This window comes from Lycorma delicatula, chromosome 7 (genome assembly GCF_047948215.1).
Source record: "Lycorma delicatula isolate Av1 chromosome 7, ASM4794821v1, whole genome shotgun sequence".
Lineage (NCBI taxonomy): Eukaryota > Metazoa > Arthropoda > Insecta > Hemiptera > Fulgoridae > Lycorma > Lycorma delicatula.
Genome location: NC_134461.1, coordinates 14,539,513 through 14,561,245, shown reverse-complemented (window position 1 = coordinate 14,561,245; position 21,733 = coordinate 14,539,513). Strand labels below are relative to the sequence as shown.

Here is a 21,733-nt window from a genome sequence, read left to right as displayed (position 1 = left end):
TCAATAATTTAAATTTCTGTAATGTGTATCAGCTATTCATACCAATTGCCATATAGCAATTTGAAATTTTAGTTTTCTAATTGAGACATAAAATGTGATCTCATCTCAAAATAAAAAAAAAATGTTTAAAAACATCCTTTTTTAAAGAGGATGTTAAAAAAACTGTGAATTTAAAAAGAGTAATTATTAGGGATATACACAGATTTGTGACAAGATGGCAAGTAGCTGCTGAATCCAACCAGACATTTCTGTAAGAGGATTTTGGAAAAGCTTACTCTGTTGTTAATGGACCAGTGGCTTTTATACTGTTGATGAGTATTAAGGTAAAGTAAGAGTTTTGTGTTTTTTTTCAGGATGCTATTTCTTAATAGCATCCCGAAATGTTTATTTTTATAAAGTATAAAGAAATAACAATATAAATATAAAGAAATATAAAAAACTAAGAAATATAAATATAATATTTATATTTTTTAATAGTGTTTTTTCAGGATGCTATTAGACTTAATTATTTACAGTTGTTTTTTTTTTTTTTTTAAATAATTTTGGTCTGTGGTTTCTTTTAATAAATTTCAATGTTAATTTGTTGTCTTTGCTTCACAACCTGTATGAGAAAGTTTTTCAACTATTTTGAGTCAACATAATTGTATGTTATGATTTGTAATATAATTTTTTTTTTTGTTAAAATTATGCAATTTAATTTGTTATAATTTATTTATCGTATATGAAAGAAGAATTAGTAAAGAAAATGTTTTAAAAAATTTAGTGGTGTCTTGTACAACTCATTAAATTTTAGTATGTTCATTTATTATTTTTTGTTACAATTATTATTAATAATAATCATAACTGCATACTAACAGTTAGCACATACCTAATACTACTTAATAACCCACTTATTAAAAGACATAACACACATCACAAAGTTTAAAAAAATTTAATTAAATCATATGTACAATACAAGGTAAGATTTTGAACTCTGAATTCTTTATTTACAAACTAACTTTTTAAAATAGCAAATCAAAATATTAATAACTTTTTTTGGTGTGACTGTGAATCTTGTATGGTTACAGGTATAAAAAACTATAAAATTTGAAACTTAATGTATTATTTTTAAAATTTTATTTATTTTGTTACATATTTACTTTGATTTTCTATATTATTATTTCCTGCATAAATATTTATTCGACAAAACTAATTCGAATTGGATCTGATGTAAAATTTTAGTTTTATTATTTAAAAAATATATTATTTCATATTTATCTCTATTATGATCTGTAGAATTACAATCATTTATTTTTTGTTTCTTTTCTTATTTAATGATTATGCTAATTTTATGGAGTAGGATTTTATTGCAAATATTAAATATTTCTCATTTCTGAAGGTCTTGTGATATATTTAATTTCTCTTCTGTTTAATAATGGTATATTATTATTGTTGTTGTTTTTACTATTAAAATTATTATTAATTGGACACCCATTTAAACTGAAACGATCCACAAGTGGAATTATGTACATGCATGGAAAGTAAGAAGAGCAAAAAGAAGGAGCAAAACTCTGAAGATAAAGAGGCTGCAAAGGAGCAATAAAAACCTCCCAGAGGCAGCACCCAGAGCAGCAATAACAAGAAAAAGAGGAAGATTCTTAAAAAAGTGATCCTCATAAAAAAGATTGAGGGGAGAACTTATGCTGAAACCCTCAGTCAATCTGGAAGGAGGTGAAACTGGAAGAGAGTGAGGTGGAATAAGAAAGGCCAGAGCAGGAGACGTTCTAATTGAGTTTGGGAGCAGCACCAAAGACAATTGAACATTCAGTGTGTCCTAAAGGCTGTACTCAGAGAAGGTGTTGCCTGCAATCTGGAACCACAGGAGACCCTGGAGATCCGAGATCCGAGATTTGAACTGTGTGACAAAGAAGGGAGGATGTAGAAGCAGTACTAAGAAGAGATCTTGGAGATATAGGAAACTGAAGGGTTAGCATTACAAATACTAATGTCAGGAAGCAGAAGGTAGTCATTATAGAGATTGGCAAGAAGGCTGCTTTCAGATTACTCAGCCAGTCTATGAAAAAGATTGGCTGGGTGTACTGCCAGATTAGGTCTAGAGCACAATTCCCTCAGTGTTTCAGGTTCCATGGGTATGGGATCTGGCTTGTGGATTGTTGAACGCACTGATGTTGTCCTTGCTGCTGCTGGTGAGGTGGTGGTAGCTGGTTACTTCAACTTCAGGCTGTGGAGTGGGGTATGGAGCATAATGACTCAAGAGGGAAATACATTCTGGATGTGGCAGCACATACTGGACTCGCAGTCCTCAATTTAGGGAACATGATGACGTTCTCGGTCTTCAGATAGGATATCCAAAGACCATTCTCGTTATTTCACTCGTCTCATCAAAGAGCTGGTCACGCTCGTCAAAGACTGGAGAGTCCTGCACTGTCAGAGACCACCAATGCATCTCGTTTAGAGTCCTAGACGGTGCACGGGAGCGCCCAGAGGCTCCACGGCTGGTGAAAAAATAAAATTGATGAAAAGAGATTCACAGGAAAGATCTCCTCAGGGGCGGCAATCCCTGGGAACATAACCACCGGGAGGCCATTGGTGCTGAAGCCGTGGTTCCTTAGACCATGCGACTGATCGCTTCTGCATGTGTCGCCTCTATCCCCCACGGGAAGCCGAGGCACTGGAAGTGACCCGTTTACTGATGGACGCAGGAGATTATGGGGTTGCGCTGAGAATGTCTTATTAAGGGGTTTTAGAGAACTATTAAGTAAGAGATTGGTTGCGGCGATGAATCAGGAGGTGGTCTATCATCCTACCAGTACGGTTTTCAGCAGGGTCGGTCGACCCTGGATGCAGTTCGAGGTTGTTGAGGCAGTGCGTCGGCGAGCAGAGGCCACAAATATTTTTCGCGCCATGTGGTCCTTCTTGTTTCGTTGGACGTGAAAAACGCGTTCAACTCTCACAATGGAACGACTTGCTTCGGGATATGGAGAATTCATTCTACGTGTTCTCGATACCTCCTCAGAATGGTGGATGCATACCTAAGGAACTGCGGTCTCATCTATAAGACAGCGGCTTTACATATTTTTGCTTAAAGAAGATTGTTTTATTTCCTTTTTTTTATATATATGTGTATTCTTTTGTTCAGTAGATATTACAAATAATGTATTCATTGTAAATAATTTTCTATGCAGTAATATTAATATTTTTCCTGGAAGAAGAACTTTAAAGAAAAAAGCTTATTCCTCTGTTACTTATGTACATTTATTTAATATTAGCCTCAATATGTTTTTCTTTCTGCATTTAATTTATTATTTCTTACAGTTCAGTAAACTGTAAAAGTTAACATATAACTATTGATTTTATTTTTTTCCTTTATTAGAAAAATTAAAATAAATTAAAAATACAGAGATTCTTTAATAATATACCAATTTTATTGTATAAAATTTTCTTTCTTGAAAACGTTTTTTCTTAAAAAAAATTACATAGAAATAGATATAAGTTGTGGTTAATATAAAATAAAATTCAAATAATTTGTGAATCTAATTGAAGAATTTACTATTATTATTTTTTAGTTTGACAAAACAAGTATTTTTAAATAACAGATTACGCTCTGATAACAAAAGAATCCGGGTACATTTAATTTAAATTCTAGTGATTACACTAAATTCTCCATTAGCTAGATTGGATGTATATTCACCCTTAAATACAAAAACAGAAATATTCATGCACTTGACACAATAACAGAATAATCTTTTGAAAATCATCTTACAGAAACAAGACATCCCGTCATCTCTTCTCTTCTTTTTCTGTTTAGCCTCCGGAACCACTGTAATGTATTACTTCAGAGGATGACATCCATTCAAACATTTTAACATGTATATAATAACTAAGAATCAACATATTTGTACAATTTTACTGATCAATATATAAGATATTTTGGAAGTCATCTGATATCCAGAGCAGTTTTCTTGATATGGGTCCTGTAACTAGCTGTCACTTGTTCATATAATGAGAGTAAGTAACTTGTTACATGTAGATTCTCAAGCCAGGATATGTGAACTAAACAATAGAATGATGGCCTCCTCAGTTAGGAGTTACGGCTCCTATTGGGAAGCCATTATTGTTAAAATATAATTGGTATCAATTTTCTGGATAGAAAGGCTAGCTCTGACCATGTATATCACTCTGATACACATGTTTGAACAATATGAAATTATAAACGCACTAAAAATAAAATATGTAAAATAAACAAACAACATACATTGAATATATTAACTATATACTAAAGAGGTTTTCTAATCCCACTTTACAATAGATATCAATCAAACTAATTTTCTAAGAGTAATGATGTTCGATATTGTTAACAGAGTAAAGATATTGCTTGTAGGATTGAGTATCATTTACATGTCAATGAGATTAACATTCTTTGATAAGCAAAATTATACTTGGTTTTATGAAGAAAGCCTGGCGAGGGAAGTTTTTTCTTGGTGAGAATAGCTGTCATTTTTTTTGAACTGGCTTTTTTTAGTTGCATGTCATCATATATATATTTAAGCATGTATATATGTGTTTATTTTTGTTTATTCAAGTACAAGACTTGATATTGTCATTGTAGATTACAGTACAATCAAATATCATTAATTAATTGTGAGAGTAAAGTTATATTTCACTTCTTGACTTCCTAGTCAATTATAAAGAATCCTCATATGCATGTATAATCTATGAACTCAAGTACTTTGTTTTTTTGAATAGGTAATGTTGTTAGAATTAATTTAACATTTTTTAAAAATCTACTTTTCCAGAATATCCCATCATTTTTATTCCTTTCCACATTCCCTTTCCTTTGTCTTGTTCTCTTGATATCCCTTTATATTTAAGTAACTAAAATTATGAAGGTTTAGTCTGTCTGCTTTAATTAGTTAACCTATTCAATTTTGAATAAATAGTATAACAAATTAGTCATATATGCCAATTGATTTAACAGCTATGTATCAAAATTTTGCTGTTCTATTTCTTATCATTTTTATTTCATATTTAGATACATGGTAAAAATTAAAAAAAAAATTAAGTTTACTGATGAAAGTTAAGTTATTTTGATGAAGTTTAAAGCGGAGGTTTCAATTTTAAGGCAAAGGAGAACTGTTTCAATTTTAAACTGAATTATAGTTGCTGAACTGAATGGTGGAGAGCTAGCGCCTGCAGTTTTTATGAGATCCCAGTCAGGCTTAGTATTTTTCATATGCAACATAATTTTTATTCCACATTCCCATATAAGATGAATTAATAAACTAGTTTTTATGTTGCTTTTTCCAAACGAATCACATTTAGAATCATAAAATAAGATTTTTAGGTTACTCATCAGATGATAAATTTTCAAGTGCCAATTATATGATTTCGTTTGCAACATGGTCAAACCATATTGTTTCTCTCTGAAGCATCTTAGTCTATAACTAAATTTGCCATCATCATTCAAGATTAACATGCCTGTGTATGATATAGTATTGCTTCTTGAGATTATTTAAAAATGTTGGAATAAGTTTTTAGAATTCAAAAATTGGATGTCCAATATTTGTTTGGTGCCAATATATGTAACCTTATATATAGCCAATAGCCTTCCTCAAAAAAAAAAAAAAAATAATACTATCTAAAAAAGGAAACTAACAATATTTACGTTCATGTATTAAATTAGACAATCAAATTATTTTGATGTTATATAGTATAAAACATTATACATACAAGAAAGGGTCTTATTTATCAGTTTCTATTTTTAATAAATTATTCAGAAATCTAACAAAATTTGTCAAGTAATTTTTTTTAAATTAAAATTTTCTTTTTATATGAACAATATTACTGAGTAGGTGAATTTTTAAATAATACTAATTACATAAATTTGAATTTTTCATATCAATATTTACTTACATCTACTTAAATTTGCATCCAAATATTTATTAATACCTTCAAAATTTTAATTTTTTCTCCAATGATTTTATTTATTTTCATTACATTGCTATGTCCATATTATTCTTATTTTTATATATTAATGTAGACAGAACTATTAATTATTTTGTATTTAATAATATTTTTTCTGATCAAACTTTCTGTATATCTTTCATCGATCCTTTCAGGAAACTGCTGGACTAAATTCTTTCTGTTATTCGTTAAATAGTACATCTAGTAATTACAAAAAATGATCTGCACGGGCAGTTATTTTATTTATTTATTTTTGTGTGTCATACACTAAAATTGATTACTCTTATATTGTCCATAAACTGTTCGTAAGTATTTTGATTCATAATTATCAATACATAAGTATTTTAAAATAAAGATTCTATTATCCAACGTTTCTGAGACTATTCTCTTAAAATTAGCTTGGATAAGTTAGTATTTTTACCTTCAGAACAATTGTACTGATTTCCATGAAATAAATATCAGACAGTTTATTTCAATTTCACAAGTGATTGTGATTTAAACAAATATAAAAGATTGCTTGTACTTATTCATATTCAAACAAGCTCTTTAAAAACAATAAAAAAATAGTCATCACATCAATACTGTATTTTTACATTTAGTTTATATATAAACTAAACGTCTCTAATTGAAATTTCCTATTCAATTTAATTTTCTATACTTCTCAAATGATATGCAGCTTTAAATAAAGATACAAAGAAACATTTAGAGCTACAATATATAGTCAACAAGATACAATAGAGTCAACATTTTCCAATCATTTTATCGATAAAAGAATTTACTTGAACTTTGTCAAGTATGTAAATACAAAGAGATGTACAATAATAATGTGCTACATTTTATATATATATATATATATGTAATTCAAATCAAACTCATTTGTCAACTACATTCATAATTGATGTCTGCCTAACTTAAAAAAAAGGTGAACATTAAAATCAACTAAAATCATTCATTTTTAAATCGCTGCATCAGTCACTGAAGATAGTTTCATGAGCGAATAAAAACATAATGATTTAAATTTTCAAAATGTTGTATTTATTAAATTTGGTATAGATAATTATTTAAAAAGTTAATTTTTTTTTTTTAAATATATCTATTGTATTAATGTACTGCAATGCTCATACAAACAATGATTAAAATATTTTTTTATTTATAAACATATCTGGGTGGTTGGTTGATGTATACATTTAGAAGACAAAACTAAATATTTAAACAAATTTTGCTGCTTATTTCTTTGGAGGTTATTTTTTATTTTTTATAAAAAATTAATTTTGGTGTATTTATGTAATCTGGAAATTAACTGTTGATAATTACAGTTGTGTAAACCCATATCTTTAATTAGATATTGTCAGTAAATTGGTTTGGGATACACTGATTATTATACCATAATCTATATTACATTAATGGAACAATATCGTTTATTCGTCCTTGCCAGAATATTAACAGTAAATATCATGTTATAGTCTCTATTGTACTGTTATATATAATGTACGAAACAGTACGTTATTCTATCTCAGTACATATAAATATATGTGTGCAGCTTTGTCTGAGCATGACATCTCTCAAAGAGATCTCTTTGACAGGTAGAGGGGTATATAGATAGATAGATAGAGAGAGAGAAAGAGTATTTGAATCCTGGTGGTATCAATTTATGTGCTGGATTAATTTATTTTTGTTTATTCATAAAATCTATTACTCTATAAATAATTTTAAAATTATAAATTTATTTACAGATGACTAAAATAAATTTATTTGTTAATTAAAAATACTAAAATAATCTCAGTAAAGCGTTTTGGCTCTTAAATAATTGTAGAATGCATGACACCTATATGTAGAAGGTAGTATTTGATTATGTAGAATCTAAAAGAAATTAAATTTTAATAAAAATATAACTGAAATATATGAAAAGAAGACTTTACAAGAATCAAATAGCATCAATAAGTGTAGAAGATGAAAAAAGGTTAGCTTTGATTTATGATAAAGGAGATAAGGAGATAAAAGAATGTTTATCCAGTGCTTATAAACTTGTATATATAGAAGAAACAATACAGGAATTTAAGAATTCATATAAAAAAATAATAAATTTAAGAATTGAATAAATAAAAGAAGAAAAAGTTAATTTTAAGATTCACTGATGATTTTCTTCTTTTGGTAGAGACCAAAATTAGCTTACAAAAAATTCTGAATGACTTGAATTTATTGCTAGGAGAGATATTCAGCTTTAAAGAGGTTGTATAAGTATGATGGATGCCAAAAGCAGACTGGTACAACCAAACAGATCTTTCATGGCAATAAAAGTCTGATATTATTAAATATAATATCATGTAATATCATATAATATCATATTATGTTTAAAAATTAAATATATATTTTTAAAAATTTGTAAGGAGCAAAACATTTTGTGCTAGTGAAAGATGAAGAAAATAAAAGTGAAAAAAGAGGCTTTTTTAAAATCATGTTAATGAAGGAAGTTGAAAATTCAGTGGGTTGATAAAGTATAAAATCAAGGTATCTTAAGACAAATAAGAGGGATGGAGAAATGTGCAGTAGAATCTTATAAACAGATGAAGAAAATTGTTAGAAAGACATTCAAGTTTGGTTAATTTGATACTGGAAAGATGTTTGTATGGTAAATTTTAAATAGGAAGATAAAGATTGGAATTTGTAAAACAAATAAATGAGGTCCTAGGAAGTAGAGCAATATTTATTGCTCTACTTCAGGTAGAGCTTCTATTCAGGTTATAATATTAGCACAGAATTGGAAGGGATGTAGCATAGTATTAAGCAAGTCAAATGACTGATGACTCAAGAAAAAAAATGTTTGCATATCAATAGAAAAATTATTCTGTTCTTTTCGATTACTAATTCTTTACAAAAGGTCACAAAGCAGGTATTCAATCATATCAATATTTGGTTATCTACCTTGAAATAATCCGTTGCCCCTTCTTGTTCAACTCCATTTCCATCTACTTCTAGTATATTTTTTGAGTTGCTGTTAGCATTATTTCCTTTCATATTATCCACAATATTTACTCTTATTCATCCTGTCTTCTTTGGATTTTCCTTCTGACACTGTTTTAATTAACCTTTATTCTCCTGAAAGTCCTAATAGTTTGCTTTCCTATTCTGGTTTCATTTAAGTTCTATTCTTCTTTACTATTTTTATTACTTCATTTTTCATCCATCTATCCATTCATAAATATTATAGATAACATCTCTCACGAGTCTGTTCGTTCGATTTTGGTGGATATTTTGGGCATGAGATGCGTCGCTGCACATCTTGTTCCAAAAGAGCTGAATTTTCTTCAAAAACAATACCGTGAGCCAGTCTCTTTAGACATGCTGAATGTCGCCAATTCTGATCCCACATTCATGGAACGCATCATAACTGTTGACGAGACATGGGTCTACGAGTTTGCCATATATACCATCGATCAACCACTGGAATCACCAGATTTGCCCCCATGTGACTTCTGTCTGTTCCCGAAGTTAAAATTGCCGCTTCCAGGCACCCATTTTGACTCGATTGAAGCCATAAAGCAAAATTCATGAAAGAAGCTGAAGGCCATACTGGTAAGCGCCTATAAAAAGTGTTTCAAAGGCTAGAAAAAATGGTGGCATATGTGTGTTACATCAAATGGGGCCTACTTTGAAGGCGATAAAATAAATATTGATGAATAAATAAAACTTGTGCATTTTATGACAATTACCAGTACAATCCCGTACTTTTTTCACAGTACCCAGTATTTTTTTGACAGTGGAGTACGTAATCAAATTAAAAAAAAATCATTATGGGTTTGTTGTATGCATATTATCATAAATGGCATGTAAAATATAAATTTGTATTTTAAAAAGTTAAAGACTGTTACTAAAAAATAAAAATTCTTTGGTGTGCATAAAAAAAATGTTAGAAATTAATATAATTAATTCTAAGTAATCATCTGATTTATATTATCCTTTGAATAATATGTAAGCAGTTATTATAATGTAAAATATATCTCAATTATATTTCTTAATCGGGAGAAAAATAATCTAATTACACCTTCCTACAGGATTAGATATAACAAATTAATAATTTTCTAATTTTACAGAAAAATTTTCAATAAACATTTATATTCATTTGTTTATTAGATCAATAATGAAAAATCGCATGAGCTCTCTAGTGCCAATCATGGACTCTTATAAAGATTTACCCTATTGTATTTTATATAATAATTCAGCACAGATAATTCCTGTCATTAAAAATAATTACAGCTTTAATACAATCTGTTTGAAACATTAATCCTTAATACATCCCTTGATGAGTGAAATAATATAATATATAAAGTATTGTTTTACAATTGATAGGGGTACATAATTTATTGTCTTTTATTATTTATCTCATTATTTATCATGAATGAGACTAGAAAAAAACCCTGAGTTATAACCCTGTTATATAAGCTGCTTTCTTTGAATGTAATGCTACACAGTCTTGTACAAATTAATAAGAACAAGAATATATTTTCAAAAATAATTACATTTATTACATATAAAGAATGTTCAGTATTTATTGTGGTATTTTTTAATATGTCCTTCTTGCTTTTTAATAGCCATTTCAATTCTTTTAAGCATTGAACCTATAAGTATTTTTTTTACATATTTCTTGATCGTGAAACCACACCTTTATCACAGGACAAATCATCTTCTCTTTGCTAATGCAGTCAATTTTTTTCAGTCTTTTCTTCATAACTACCCACAAATTTTCAATCGGGTTCAGGTCTGGTAAATTTCCAGGCCAGTCTAAACACTGAATTTCTTTTTTAGATATGAAAACTTAACTTTTTTTGATGAGTGGCAGCGAGCCAAATCTTGTTGAAAAACAGTGTTTTTGACTCCAAGTAAATCTGCAAGTTTTTAAAGTTCTGGTAGATTTGGTTTTGGTTTGCTTGGCATTTCTCCTGCCACCACCCAATTTGGTCACCCTAGATCATAAGATTGAATGTCTGTGCCACAAACAGCTACAGAGCCTTGAAACAGTTTAGCGACTAGTGTTCTAAATAGCTCCTTGAACTTACCTAACAGCGTGAGCAGACTAAGCGTGGTGCCATACACCACCGGCTTATGTGTCTCAAATGCTCACTTGTCGTATATTTACTAAAATGGGTAGGCGCATCCCGTCAATTACTAAAAATATATATGACATCCATAAATTAAAATTTACTTTGTCTAGACATTAATTTGCTGCCATGCCTAGGTCGCTGAATACCAGAAAGTACCTGTCCACCATATTAAAGTACTTGGAGCCTTAATTGGCTGTGGTTAGCCATATATTTCTAGGTTAGCTTATGACAGCAGTGTGGTAGGAGTCTTCCCTTAAGTAAACTACTGATGTCGGTTGAACATAGCACAACCCCATCAAGAAACTCCCACACGGTCCGACAGTGTGGCTCTCGCCACATTGACTCACCGCTTGTGAGTGGTCAGTTTCCCCTTGACTTCTAAGTTCCAGGGTGGCTCCCCCGAAGAGCAGGGCAGTCAAACATCAGGTGTTCATTTGACTGGACCTCCCCACAGACGCACAGGTCATCAGCTGCCAGGCGGAACCGAAACAGATATTGGTTCAAATTAATATGGTTGGTGAGCAGAGTTCACCAACCAAAGTTCTGGTAGAGCCCTAATTTCCAATAATAGTCTGTACATTTCACTTTCATCATCCCAGTGATGGGTATTAAAGTTTTAAGTCCGAAGTAGCTGAAGCACCCTCGAATTATCTTCTTTAAAGGATACTTTACAACTTGTTTTATGTGAACGAAAACCGCTTATGTTCAAATTGGACCGATTGTAATACTTTCCCTTCTATATCTATAGCGCTATCTAGACGGGAACGTAAATTAACTACACATCTCAGGAATGGTCGAACTGACAATGTACAAGACTACACTTCATTTACACTCATACATGTCATCCTCATTCGTCTTCTGAAGTATTATCTGAATGGTAGTTACGCAGTGAAGAAACCATTTATGTTTGTTGTGGTGGCTGTTGTGGGTTTCTGTAACAAAAGAAACAGAACACATACACGAAAAAAAAGGAATTTATATTTTGGGATGGCGGGATTAAAAGGAAAGGCGTTTCCCTCTCTATTTCGGTGATCCAACGACCAAGACCAAGTGGGCACGAATCGCTCCACACACACGTCTCTCACGTATTTGTAACAAAAGAAACAGAACACACACACGCGAGAAAAAAAACGCGCATTCCCGAAGCCAAACTCTATTAAGGACTGAATACAGTCCTTGAGAGATTATGCCTGGAGCAGGCGTGGCAAGACCATCATAATATCTGGCAGGACATCCCTCACTGTCATTTGTGACAGGAAATCCATGCCGGTACTCTCCTTCGGGGTAGCCGGTTTGGGTTTGCCGCTGGAGGCGCCTTTTGGTGGGGCGCGGGGCCTCAGGGGCCGCGGTTTTCTTAACTGCCTGCTTGGCCTTCCCAGCCGGAGCAGTCTTGGCCTTCCCCGCCGGAGCCGGTTTGGCCACAGCCTTCTTAGCAGGCTTTTGTTTTACCACCTTTTTGGTGGTTTGGTCTGAAGATAACTTACATATTATAGTCGAGTTAAATTTCCAATAATAATTTTCAGTGAAAGTTTGGTGTGGCAATTAACAAGCTCTTTCATACTAGAACAACGTGTAACGGCGAGAAATTATATATAATTTAAAAAAAATTAATTTCTTACACCGCTTGAAAATTTCTCATACGTGAAACGAATTAAAATTTACAACCATGATGGAGCACCATCACATTTAACGAATGAGATAAGACACATTAAAAGTTTACGGGAAGTAGAAGACCTGTAAATCTGCCACCTAGATTATCGTACATTACTCCCTCAGATTATTGTTAATAGCGATCAATGAAAAGCGAAGTAAATCCAAAAAGTAGAAGTGTGAGATGAACTGGCTACTGCCCTCATCAACGACCGCGAAGATATCATTAGATTAGCGACAGAAAATGTAAGGAAATGAGTGGAAAAGCGCATCGATGTCAATGGTGGAATTTTCGAATATTTATTTTAAATGAAAAAAAACTATAAATCACAACGAGTATCTTTTTAAAAGTAAATAAAAAGTATTTTATTTTTAATTTAGTGTACTGAAAACAACTGTTTATTATTTTTATAAATCCATAACATTTTTTTAAAGTTTTTTTATAATTTTTTCTTCATAAATCTTATTTCATCAATTTTCTCAAAATTAAATTCTCTAAAAAGATTTAATAATAAAATTAACGCTTTTATTAGTTTACAACAAAGTTATTGTAATTAAAACTTAAAAGCGAGATACTGAAGGTGATTGTGTGTTTTCATTTGTTCAAATACTACCGGCTTTCTTATTCTGAAAACACTGTTACTATTATACTATTGGATAGCGATGAATGTTCAATGTAAGATGAAATACTGAAAGGTGAATTTGTGTAGTCATTGGTATAAATATTATTGACTTCTGTATTCTGATAACACTCTTACTGAGTTATTAATGGAAGGCGATGAATATTCAGTGTGAAGAAAGATACTGAAAGGGGAAAGTGTGTTGTCATTTTTCAAATATTACCGGCTTTCTAATTCTCAAAACACTGTTACTACTTTACTATTGGATAACGATGATTGTTCAATTTAAATTGAGATTCTGAAAGGTGAACATGTGTTGTCATATGGTCAAATATTATCGTCTTTCCTATTCTGATAACTCTTACTAGGTTACTATGAGTGGTGATGAATGTTAACTGTAATTAATGTTAACTGAAAGGTGATAGTGTGTAGTAATTGGTTGAAATATTATCAAATTCCGTATTCTGATAACACTCTTACTTACTCTTACTAATTCACTATTGGATGGCGATGAATGTTAAATATAAAGCGAGATACTGAAAGGTGAACGTGTGTTGTCACTGGTTTAAATATTAACGGCTTTCTTATTCTGATAACAATGTTAGTAAGTTATTATTGGATGGCGATTATTGTTAAATGTAATACGAGATACTGAAAGGTGAATAAGATCTGTCATATGTTTAAATATTACCAGCTTTCCTATTCTGATAACACTGTTACTAAGGTAATGTTTGGTGGCGTTGAATGTTAAATGTAAAGCGAGATACTAAAGGGTGAATGTGTATTGTGATTTGTTTAAATAATTTCGGCTTTCCTATTCTGATAATACTGTTAATAAAGTAATGTTGGATGGCGTTGAATGTTAAATATAAAACGAGATACTGGCAGCTGAATATGTTTTCATTCGTTGAAATATTATCGGCTTTCCTATTCTGATAACATTTTTACTGAAATAATCTTACAGGTCGTTAATTGTTGCAGGTTGTCATATTGAATGGTGAATTTTTTTTGTCATTTGTTAAATATATCGGTTTTCTATTCTGATAACACATTTTGTAAAGTAATTTTAAAGACCGTTGAATGTTAAATGTAGGGCAAGATATTTAATGGGAAATGTTTGTTGTCATTGTTTTAAATTTTATCACCTTTCCTATCTGATGATACTGTTAATGAAGAAATGTTAGAGGGCTTTGGATGTTACCTGTAGGGTGGGATATACAACGATGAATGTGTGGTCATCGGTTTAAATATTAATCCGTCTTACACAACTCAGCTAAATGACCTGTCTTACCGTAGTTGAAGGTCAGTGCTGTCTTGGCTCACTACGCCTTCCAACGATGTGATAAGTGCTCAAACGCACATAACCCCCGGCCTCCTGGTGACAGTTATTCACAACCTGCAAGTTACCTAGGCGACTATAAATTGTGGAGTTATGGTCGACGCATTTGTATGTGACGATCGCATGACCAGTCCCTTGAAGGCCTGTCTTTTTGACAAATAAAATAGTTTATTAAGGAGATGTCAATCAATTATTTTGATTATATATACAAAGTTTTTTATCTTAACACAAAGGTCAAAAAGGTTTTTTGTTTCACGTAAAATTTATTAAAACCAATTATGTGCAGTTTTGATATACCACCTTTTGTCTTCTCTGACGTAAAAATTGAAATCCTCTCGCTGTAGACTAACGTGTTTTCTGAATGAACTTGTTTTAGTGTCTGCGGAGATTAAAACAAACGGTAGTCGGTCAAGTACCAAGTCAGGTCTCGTATATAGTGGTGCATCAAAACTTACAGTTAAGCTTTCTCAATTTTTGATGGGTCACTAATGATGTGTTGGGTTCAGTGTTGATAAAAGCTGTTACCTTTCCTATCGACCAATTCTGCTCACTATTTTTAGCTTAAAATTTCCATTTTTTGACAGCAAAGATTAAATCGGTTGTTTGACTTGATGACAGCAGCTCGTAGTCCTTTTTGATCCATCATACATAAAACATTACTTTTCCACAGTTTGTGCAGCTTCCCCTTGCTTAAACTACAATCTCTTCTGTAAGGCCCATTTTTTATACAACTGCCCAAAAAGGAGTGTAATGAATTTAGGGTGTACGTATGTATGTTTATTCCACCATAGCGGCTGAATGGCTGAACCGATTTAGATGTATGACCCGGCATTGTAATCCTTACATTACCGGAAGTGTCATAAGCTATATAAATATGTGTATATTGTTTACTTGTAACTACAAGACCATAAAGAATCATACATATGATTCTAAATTGATAATAGCATTTTAAGTATCGATTTATTTGAATCAAAAATAGTAGTTTTATGATCTGCTGTGATATTAAATGACTGAATTATGGTAGTAAATTTTATTAATTTACTTCTGTTTAAATAAGTTTAAAAAAAAATTACAAAATTGTCACTCGGACGCTTATTTATTATCCTTTATTAGTAATTTATCTTATATTAAAGGGCAATGTTTGTCAGCGACGTTTTTTTTTGGCAGTCAAGTTTTTTTTATTTTTAATATTTTTTCTCTTGTTCATCACCTGAGCTATTTCAAAAACGGTTTGATTTCATTTTGTTTTAATAACAATTTGTATTAACCAATTACGTGCCATTTTGATATATCATCTTTTGTCATCTCTGACGTAAAAATTGAAATCCTCTCGCTGTAGACTAAAGTGCTTTCTGAATGAACATGTTTTAGTGTCTGCAGAGATTAAAACAAACAGTAGTCAGACAGTACTAAGTCAGGTCTCGTATATACTGGTGCATCAGAGATGGAAATTTGATATATTTAAATTTTCATTGTTAAATCATGTGACTCAAACATTGAGTTTTTACATACATCAATGAACGGTTAAGTAAAAAAAAAATTATTTTACATTAACTTATTTTTTTAAATCAAAATAATAAACATTCTTAATTTTAATAAAAATATTTTTTTTTAGAAGAAGGTATAATGATAATAAAATTGTGTTTAATTTTATAAACAATTTATTAAAAGAAATTTTTTTTTTTTATACAATTATATTTTAATATAATAAATAATTTAAAAAAACAAAAAAAAAAATTATGTATATATATTTAATAAAAATGTATTTTTAATTATTTTTCAATGAAAAATTACTAAAAATATATATATATATATACGGTAATCTGTTAATTAATTTAACAAATGTAAATTCATAGTTGTAAATTTTTAAAAATTAAGTTTGTGAAAAAGTTTTTATTTTTACTTTTACGACATATAAAGAAATAAATATCAATTTTTACATAACATAGTTCATTAATTACAGAAGCAAAGTTTAATTTTTAATAACTTATAAATAAACATAGAAATCTACATACTATCATACATAATAGCTGTATATATCTGTATTGCTTATGAAAAATTATCAGAGTGAGAAAAAAGGCAGAGTAGCAGCAGCAACAACATATTTCATATGCTTTATTGTAAACATTTAAAAACAAAAATAAAGAACTGTATTTAAAAAAAAGGTGTAATAACAAACAAAAATGTGTATGTTAAAAGTACAATCCACATTATATAATCGTTAACATGTAAGAAATAATAATAATAAAAAATTTGTCCTAGGTAAACATATCCCAGTGTGTGAAGTGTGTGCTTAAGAAAAATTAAAGTTATTTTTAATACTCTGAAATCTTAGCTCAAATAAAAATAAACATACAGGCTCACCGAATAAAAATACATGAAACGATAAAGCCTAGCTCCAAAGTAGTTTTGAATAACCTAACTACACCAAAATATAACTCACAATAAGCTATTTAATTCTATAATAAAATACAGTTCATATATTCAATTTTTACAGCTTTTTGGATTTATTTATTACTTTATTTATCTAAAAAAAAAATTCACGAACTTAGATCATCATGATAGATAAGAGAACAAGAATTGTTTTATTTGATTTTTTATTTACTACTTAATGAACATCTTAATTTTACTTCAAATTAATATACTAAAAAAATAAAAATTATTTTATATCAATTCAGGTGAGGAATAGTTAAAATTGTTCAAGAAAGATTAGAAGAATTACTTAAATTTAATCTTAAAATATTTATGACATACTGCACGTGTTCTATGCATTTATAAATAATTAATAATACATTGCGGTTGATACCTTTTATGTTTATATCAATATTTAGAAAATACCAAATAAAAGAGAAACGGCTTCTAGTTATTTACATAACTATATTATCTCTATTTACATGTCACATCCTTTAACAAAATTAAACTGAATTGAACCTATTACAAAATAGAATACCATAAGAAACATAAACTTTTAACACAAAAAAAGTAGTAGAAAAATATCTTACACACAATAGCATTTATGTATGACATTTAATAAAACAATGGTTATCTCGTTATTTATATAATTACAACATAATTATATATTTAATTACGCAGGTCAAATTTTTGCCATCACTGTAGTCTACATATTTATTTATATGACAATTATACTTTTAAAATGAAATGAGTCTATGACTGAAATTTGTATTATTTTTTTTTTAACTTCCATATGATCCTTTTTGAAATTAAAAAATTCCAATTTATGAGTTTTAATTAAACGAGTAACATTTCAAATCAGTCAGTTATTTTTCAAACTTACCGTTTCGGAGCTGTAGCTTGTGAAAGTGTGAAAATGTTACTATTAAGATTCTTGACCTGTGAATTGGGCAAGTGTTCAAAACCGGTCTAGTCGTTGAACAATGCCGATCTCCCCGGCTACAGTAACAATAGTACTGCTGCGTTGTCATTGTAGCACTCTATAACTCTGGAATGCTAAGTCGTACAAGAAAATTGTTTGAATAAAAGTTGTCTGTTTTTTGAGATTGACTTTTCCAAATGCAATACAGACGAAAAACAATTTTTTCCGGTGAAAAAAACAAAAAAAACACGTTTTTTTTACAACTTCAGCGCCATCTAGTATTTCAATTTTACAATTACAGTTTACATTATGAAATTATTTTAAAACAAACAAAGAAATCAGAAAATCTCTTTGAATTCATTTAACATAATTTATTCATGTATATTGTACAATAAGGATATTGTTATGTGGTATTTGCTGTAAAAAATCTTTAAAAATTAGTTTTTGTCCTGTTGGAGATAATTGTAAAAAAATAAAACGGAATTACCTAGCTTGGTTAGAAGTCAGTGTTAAAATACTTGTATTTTTATTAATAAAATTTATAGACATAATCACAGAGTTAGATATCGATTTAAAAAAGGAGAAAATATGCACAAAAAAAGAAATTAAAGTAAAAACTAATTGGTTTTTTCTGAACTAGGAATAAAATTAATAAAAAAAAAAAAAAAATTAAGAAAAATGACTATATTTGTATAAATACTGAATTTTCAACATTATTACATATTAAAAAATATTTAAACTCAATATAAAAAAAAACATATATCACCGATTAAATACAGATTTATTTTATTCATTTGGAATATTTTATCTTTCTACTACCAGAATCTCATTTTTAGATTATTTAACAGATAGACTACCAATGACACATTTGAATAAAGGTGGGCCATGTGAACCAAACACGAGTCACAGTTCAAGATTTACTTCCAACCCTTATGCTACATTACTGCATCGCATAACAATCCATTACAAAATATATTTCAAAATTATAATATAGTAGTTTATTTACCCTGCTTTCTCCCCCGAGTGAATCATGTTAATTCTTAAATATTAATAGATATATAAGATAGAAGACTAAGGAGTAAAACAATTTTTGTTCTTTAAAAGAAAAAGTAAATTTAATGAGCTGTCATTAAAATTTTGATGATAAACAGAAACCATATTTTATTTTAAAAATTTTATTTCAATTACATTATGATTTTACAAGAAAATAGTTTCTTATTAGAAATCATTCAATTTACTGTAAAATCTAAAAAACAACTTCCTTTCCATGTTCGATAAAAATTTGAACAACAAGACTTATCAAAAGCAGTCAAAGGCTCATTTCGGCAGAATCAGCATTTACTGACACATTGTCATCAGGCTCATCTACATACATCAGGCAGAATATTGAACCTGTATTTAAAGTTTTAGAAGATTATGCTCATCGAGGGCTGTATTTTATTACTAGTTACTGCGATTTTAAAATGTTACAACAAAATTATTTAAATGTTCTTCAAAGATGAACCGAACAATTATCCAATTATAATTAAAATATTCAAATGCGATAGCCCGAATGGAAACGTTCACAGATATTATATGGCAGTAATTTTTTTTTATATAATAATATTACAATTTTATAAACTAATACATCTAAATCATAAATAACACTTATTTTTTTACATTCTATAACAGAGAATTTCATAAATACTGTTCTTATCATCTATTATCCACAACTTAAAATTTCCCACATCGTAGATTTCTACATATGCATACACACGTATTAAAAAAAAATAATAAATATAACTTGGGTTGGATTGTATTTATTTAATCCAGAATTTTCACACACTACTACAATTAATATTAAGAACTTAATTAAACAAAATATTATGTTAAGTGGATTTTATCCACTATTTTTTTTTTAACCATCTTGCAAATTCTATACTAAATTTAATCTTATGCATCTAATTTTAAACATAATTTTATAATACAACTTAGATTGTAAAAAAAATCAATAATTTTACATTATGCAGATGTAAATTTAAAAATTTTATAAATCAATCCGATTTTTTTCTACTGAACAGAATTACATAATCAACAGTAATCGAATTTGACCTGGCACCATCAAATTCAAATAAACAAGTTTATAATGCAGGCCTACCTATTATTAATTCAAACTGGCTCAGCCTGAACATTTTTTTATTTTTTTTTTTAAAGTACATAATTTGTTTTTCCATGTGTTTTTTTTTTTACCTATTTACTACAATTTTTTTTCTTCTAGTAGTTGTCATTCTATAAATAGTCAATAATTAATAATTAATTAAGAGAAATTGTACATCTATTATTTCATTATTTTTTTCTAATATATATATACTTTACATGCATATGTATACACACCTTACTAAACAAAACACTTTGTCAATATATTATTAATTGGCCTCCTGTGCCGAAAACAACAATCTTCACTTTCATATCGATATATTTCTGATTACGTTATAAACTGGATTATGGTGTTTATAATGACGATGATGACAAAGAAGATGTTAATAATGATAGCAGCGATAAATAACGGCAATGAAGATGAATACAGCGGTTGGTACGATGATGCTGCTGGAACCACGTAGACACAGGTATTACTTACATCTGTAAAAAAAAAACATTGATAAAAGAAAAATGTAAACAATAACAATCATTGTTCAATGCAACAAACGGTTATTCCAAAATTAAACTTCTATAATTACACCACTTAAATTTCAATGTAACAAAATGGTCATTGCAGAAGAAAGACTGTTTTCTCTCATAAAACCATAAATTAATAAACAAGGGTTCAATGATTAAAGAAATGAATGACTGTAGAAAGATAATTATTTATTCAATAACAATGGAACTAATAATACTTTTCAACATAATCCCCAGCGACACTTAAGTATTTGTCGCATATTTTTTGTCAGCTTTGTTATTCCAGTAGTAAAAAATTCTTCACCTCATTGTCTAAGACATTTCTGTACTGCAATCTTGACCGGCGTATTTTCATAAACTCGGTGTCATATAAAAACTCTTTGAAAGGACCAACCAAACAAAAGTTTATCGGTGCAAGTTTAGAATGTAAGGTCGATGTGGTAACACATCCCACCCTGACTTTTGAATAGTTTTGAGCTGTATGGGAACAAGCATTTTATGCACAATAATAAGGCATTTTGAAAGAAAACCAGGATGTTTACTTCTATTTCGCATTATATTTTAGATTATCACAAAAGTACTTGCTGCTGATTGTACATTGTTCTTCCAAATAATTGCAATAATTTTGGACTTCAGCAGCTTTTACTGTGAGCAGAGGACAGTGGCCTCCTTGTTCCCCAAATTTGTCTAGCTGCAATTTTTTCCTTTAGGTTATTTAAAGGATTGAAGTTTATAAATCAAACTTCTCCACTATCGATAACTGAGTGTGAAAATTCACAATAAGAGACTGAAGTCATTGAAAACATTTTCTGTCAGGTGACTCTCAGCATGACTTTAGCATTGATGCATCAGCTCAACAAATAAAAAAAGATAAAAAGATTGAAGTGATTAAAGTCTATATTAATTGTTCATATAAAATAAATGAAATAATGTTAATGTAAATATATAAACATAAAAAAATCATAAAAAGACAATTCATAATTCTGAAGGCGGTAATGAAAATTAATTTTGAGCATACATTTATGTATATTTTGTTCAGAATGCAGTTCAATTGTGCTTCTTTTTTGTAATT

General features: G+C 29.5%; 1 protein-coding gene across 3 annotated transcripts in view; it reads right to left on the bottom strand.

Moving 5' to 3' along the window:
• Positions 1-19,298: 19,298 nt before the first annotated feature.
• Positions 19,299-21,733, bottom strand: part of LOC142328254 (uncharacterized) — a 246,896-nt gene continuing 244,461 nt past the window's right edge. For all 3 annotated transcript variants that reach the window (XM_075371921.1, XM_075371919.1, XM_075371918.1), the window contains one exon: positions 19,299-20,625. The gene's annotated coding sequence lies outside the window, so the exon portion shown is untranslated. The remainder of the gene's footprint in view (positions 20,626-21,733) is intronic.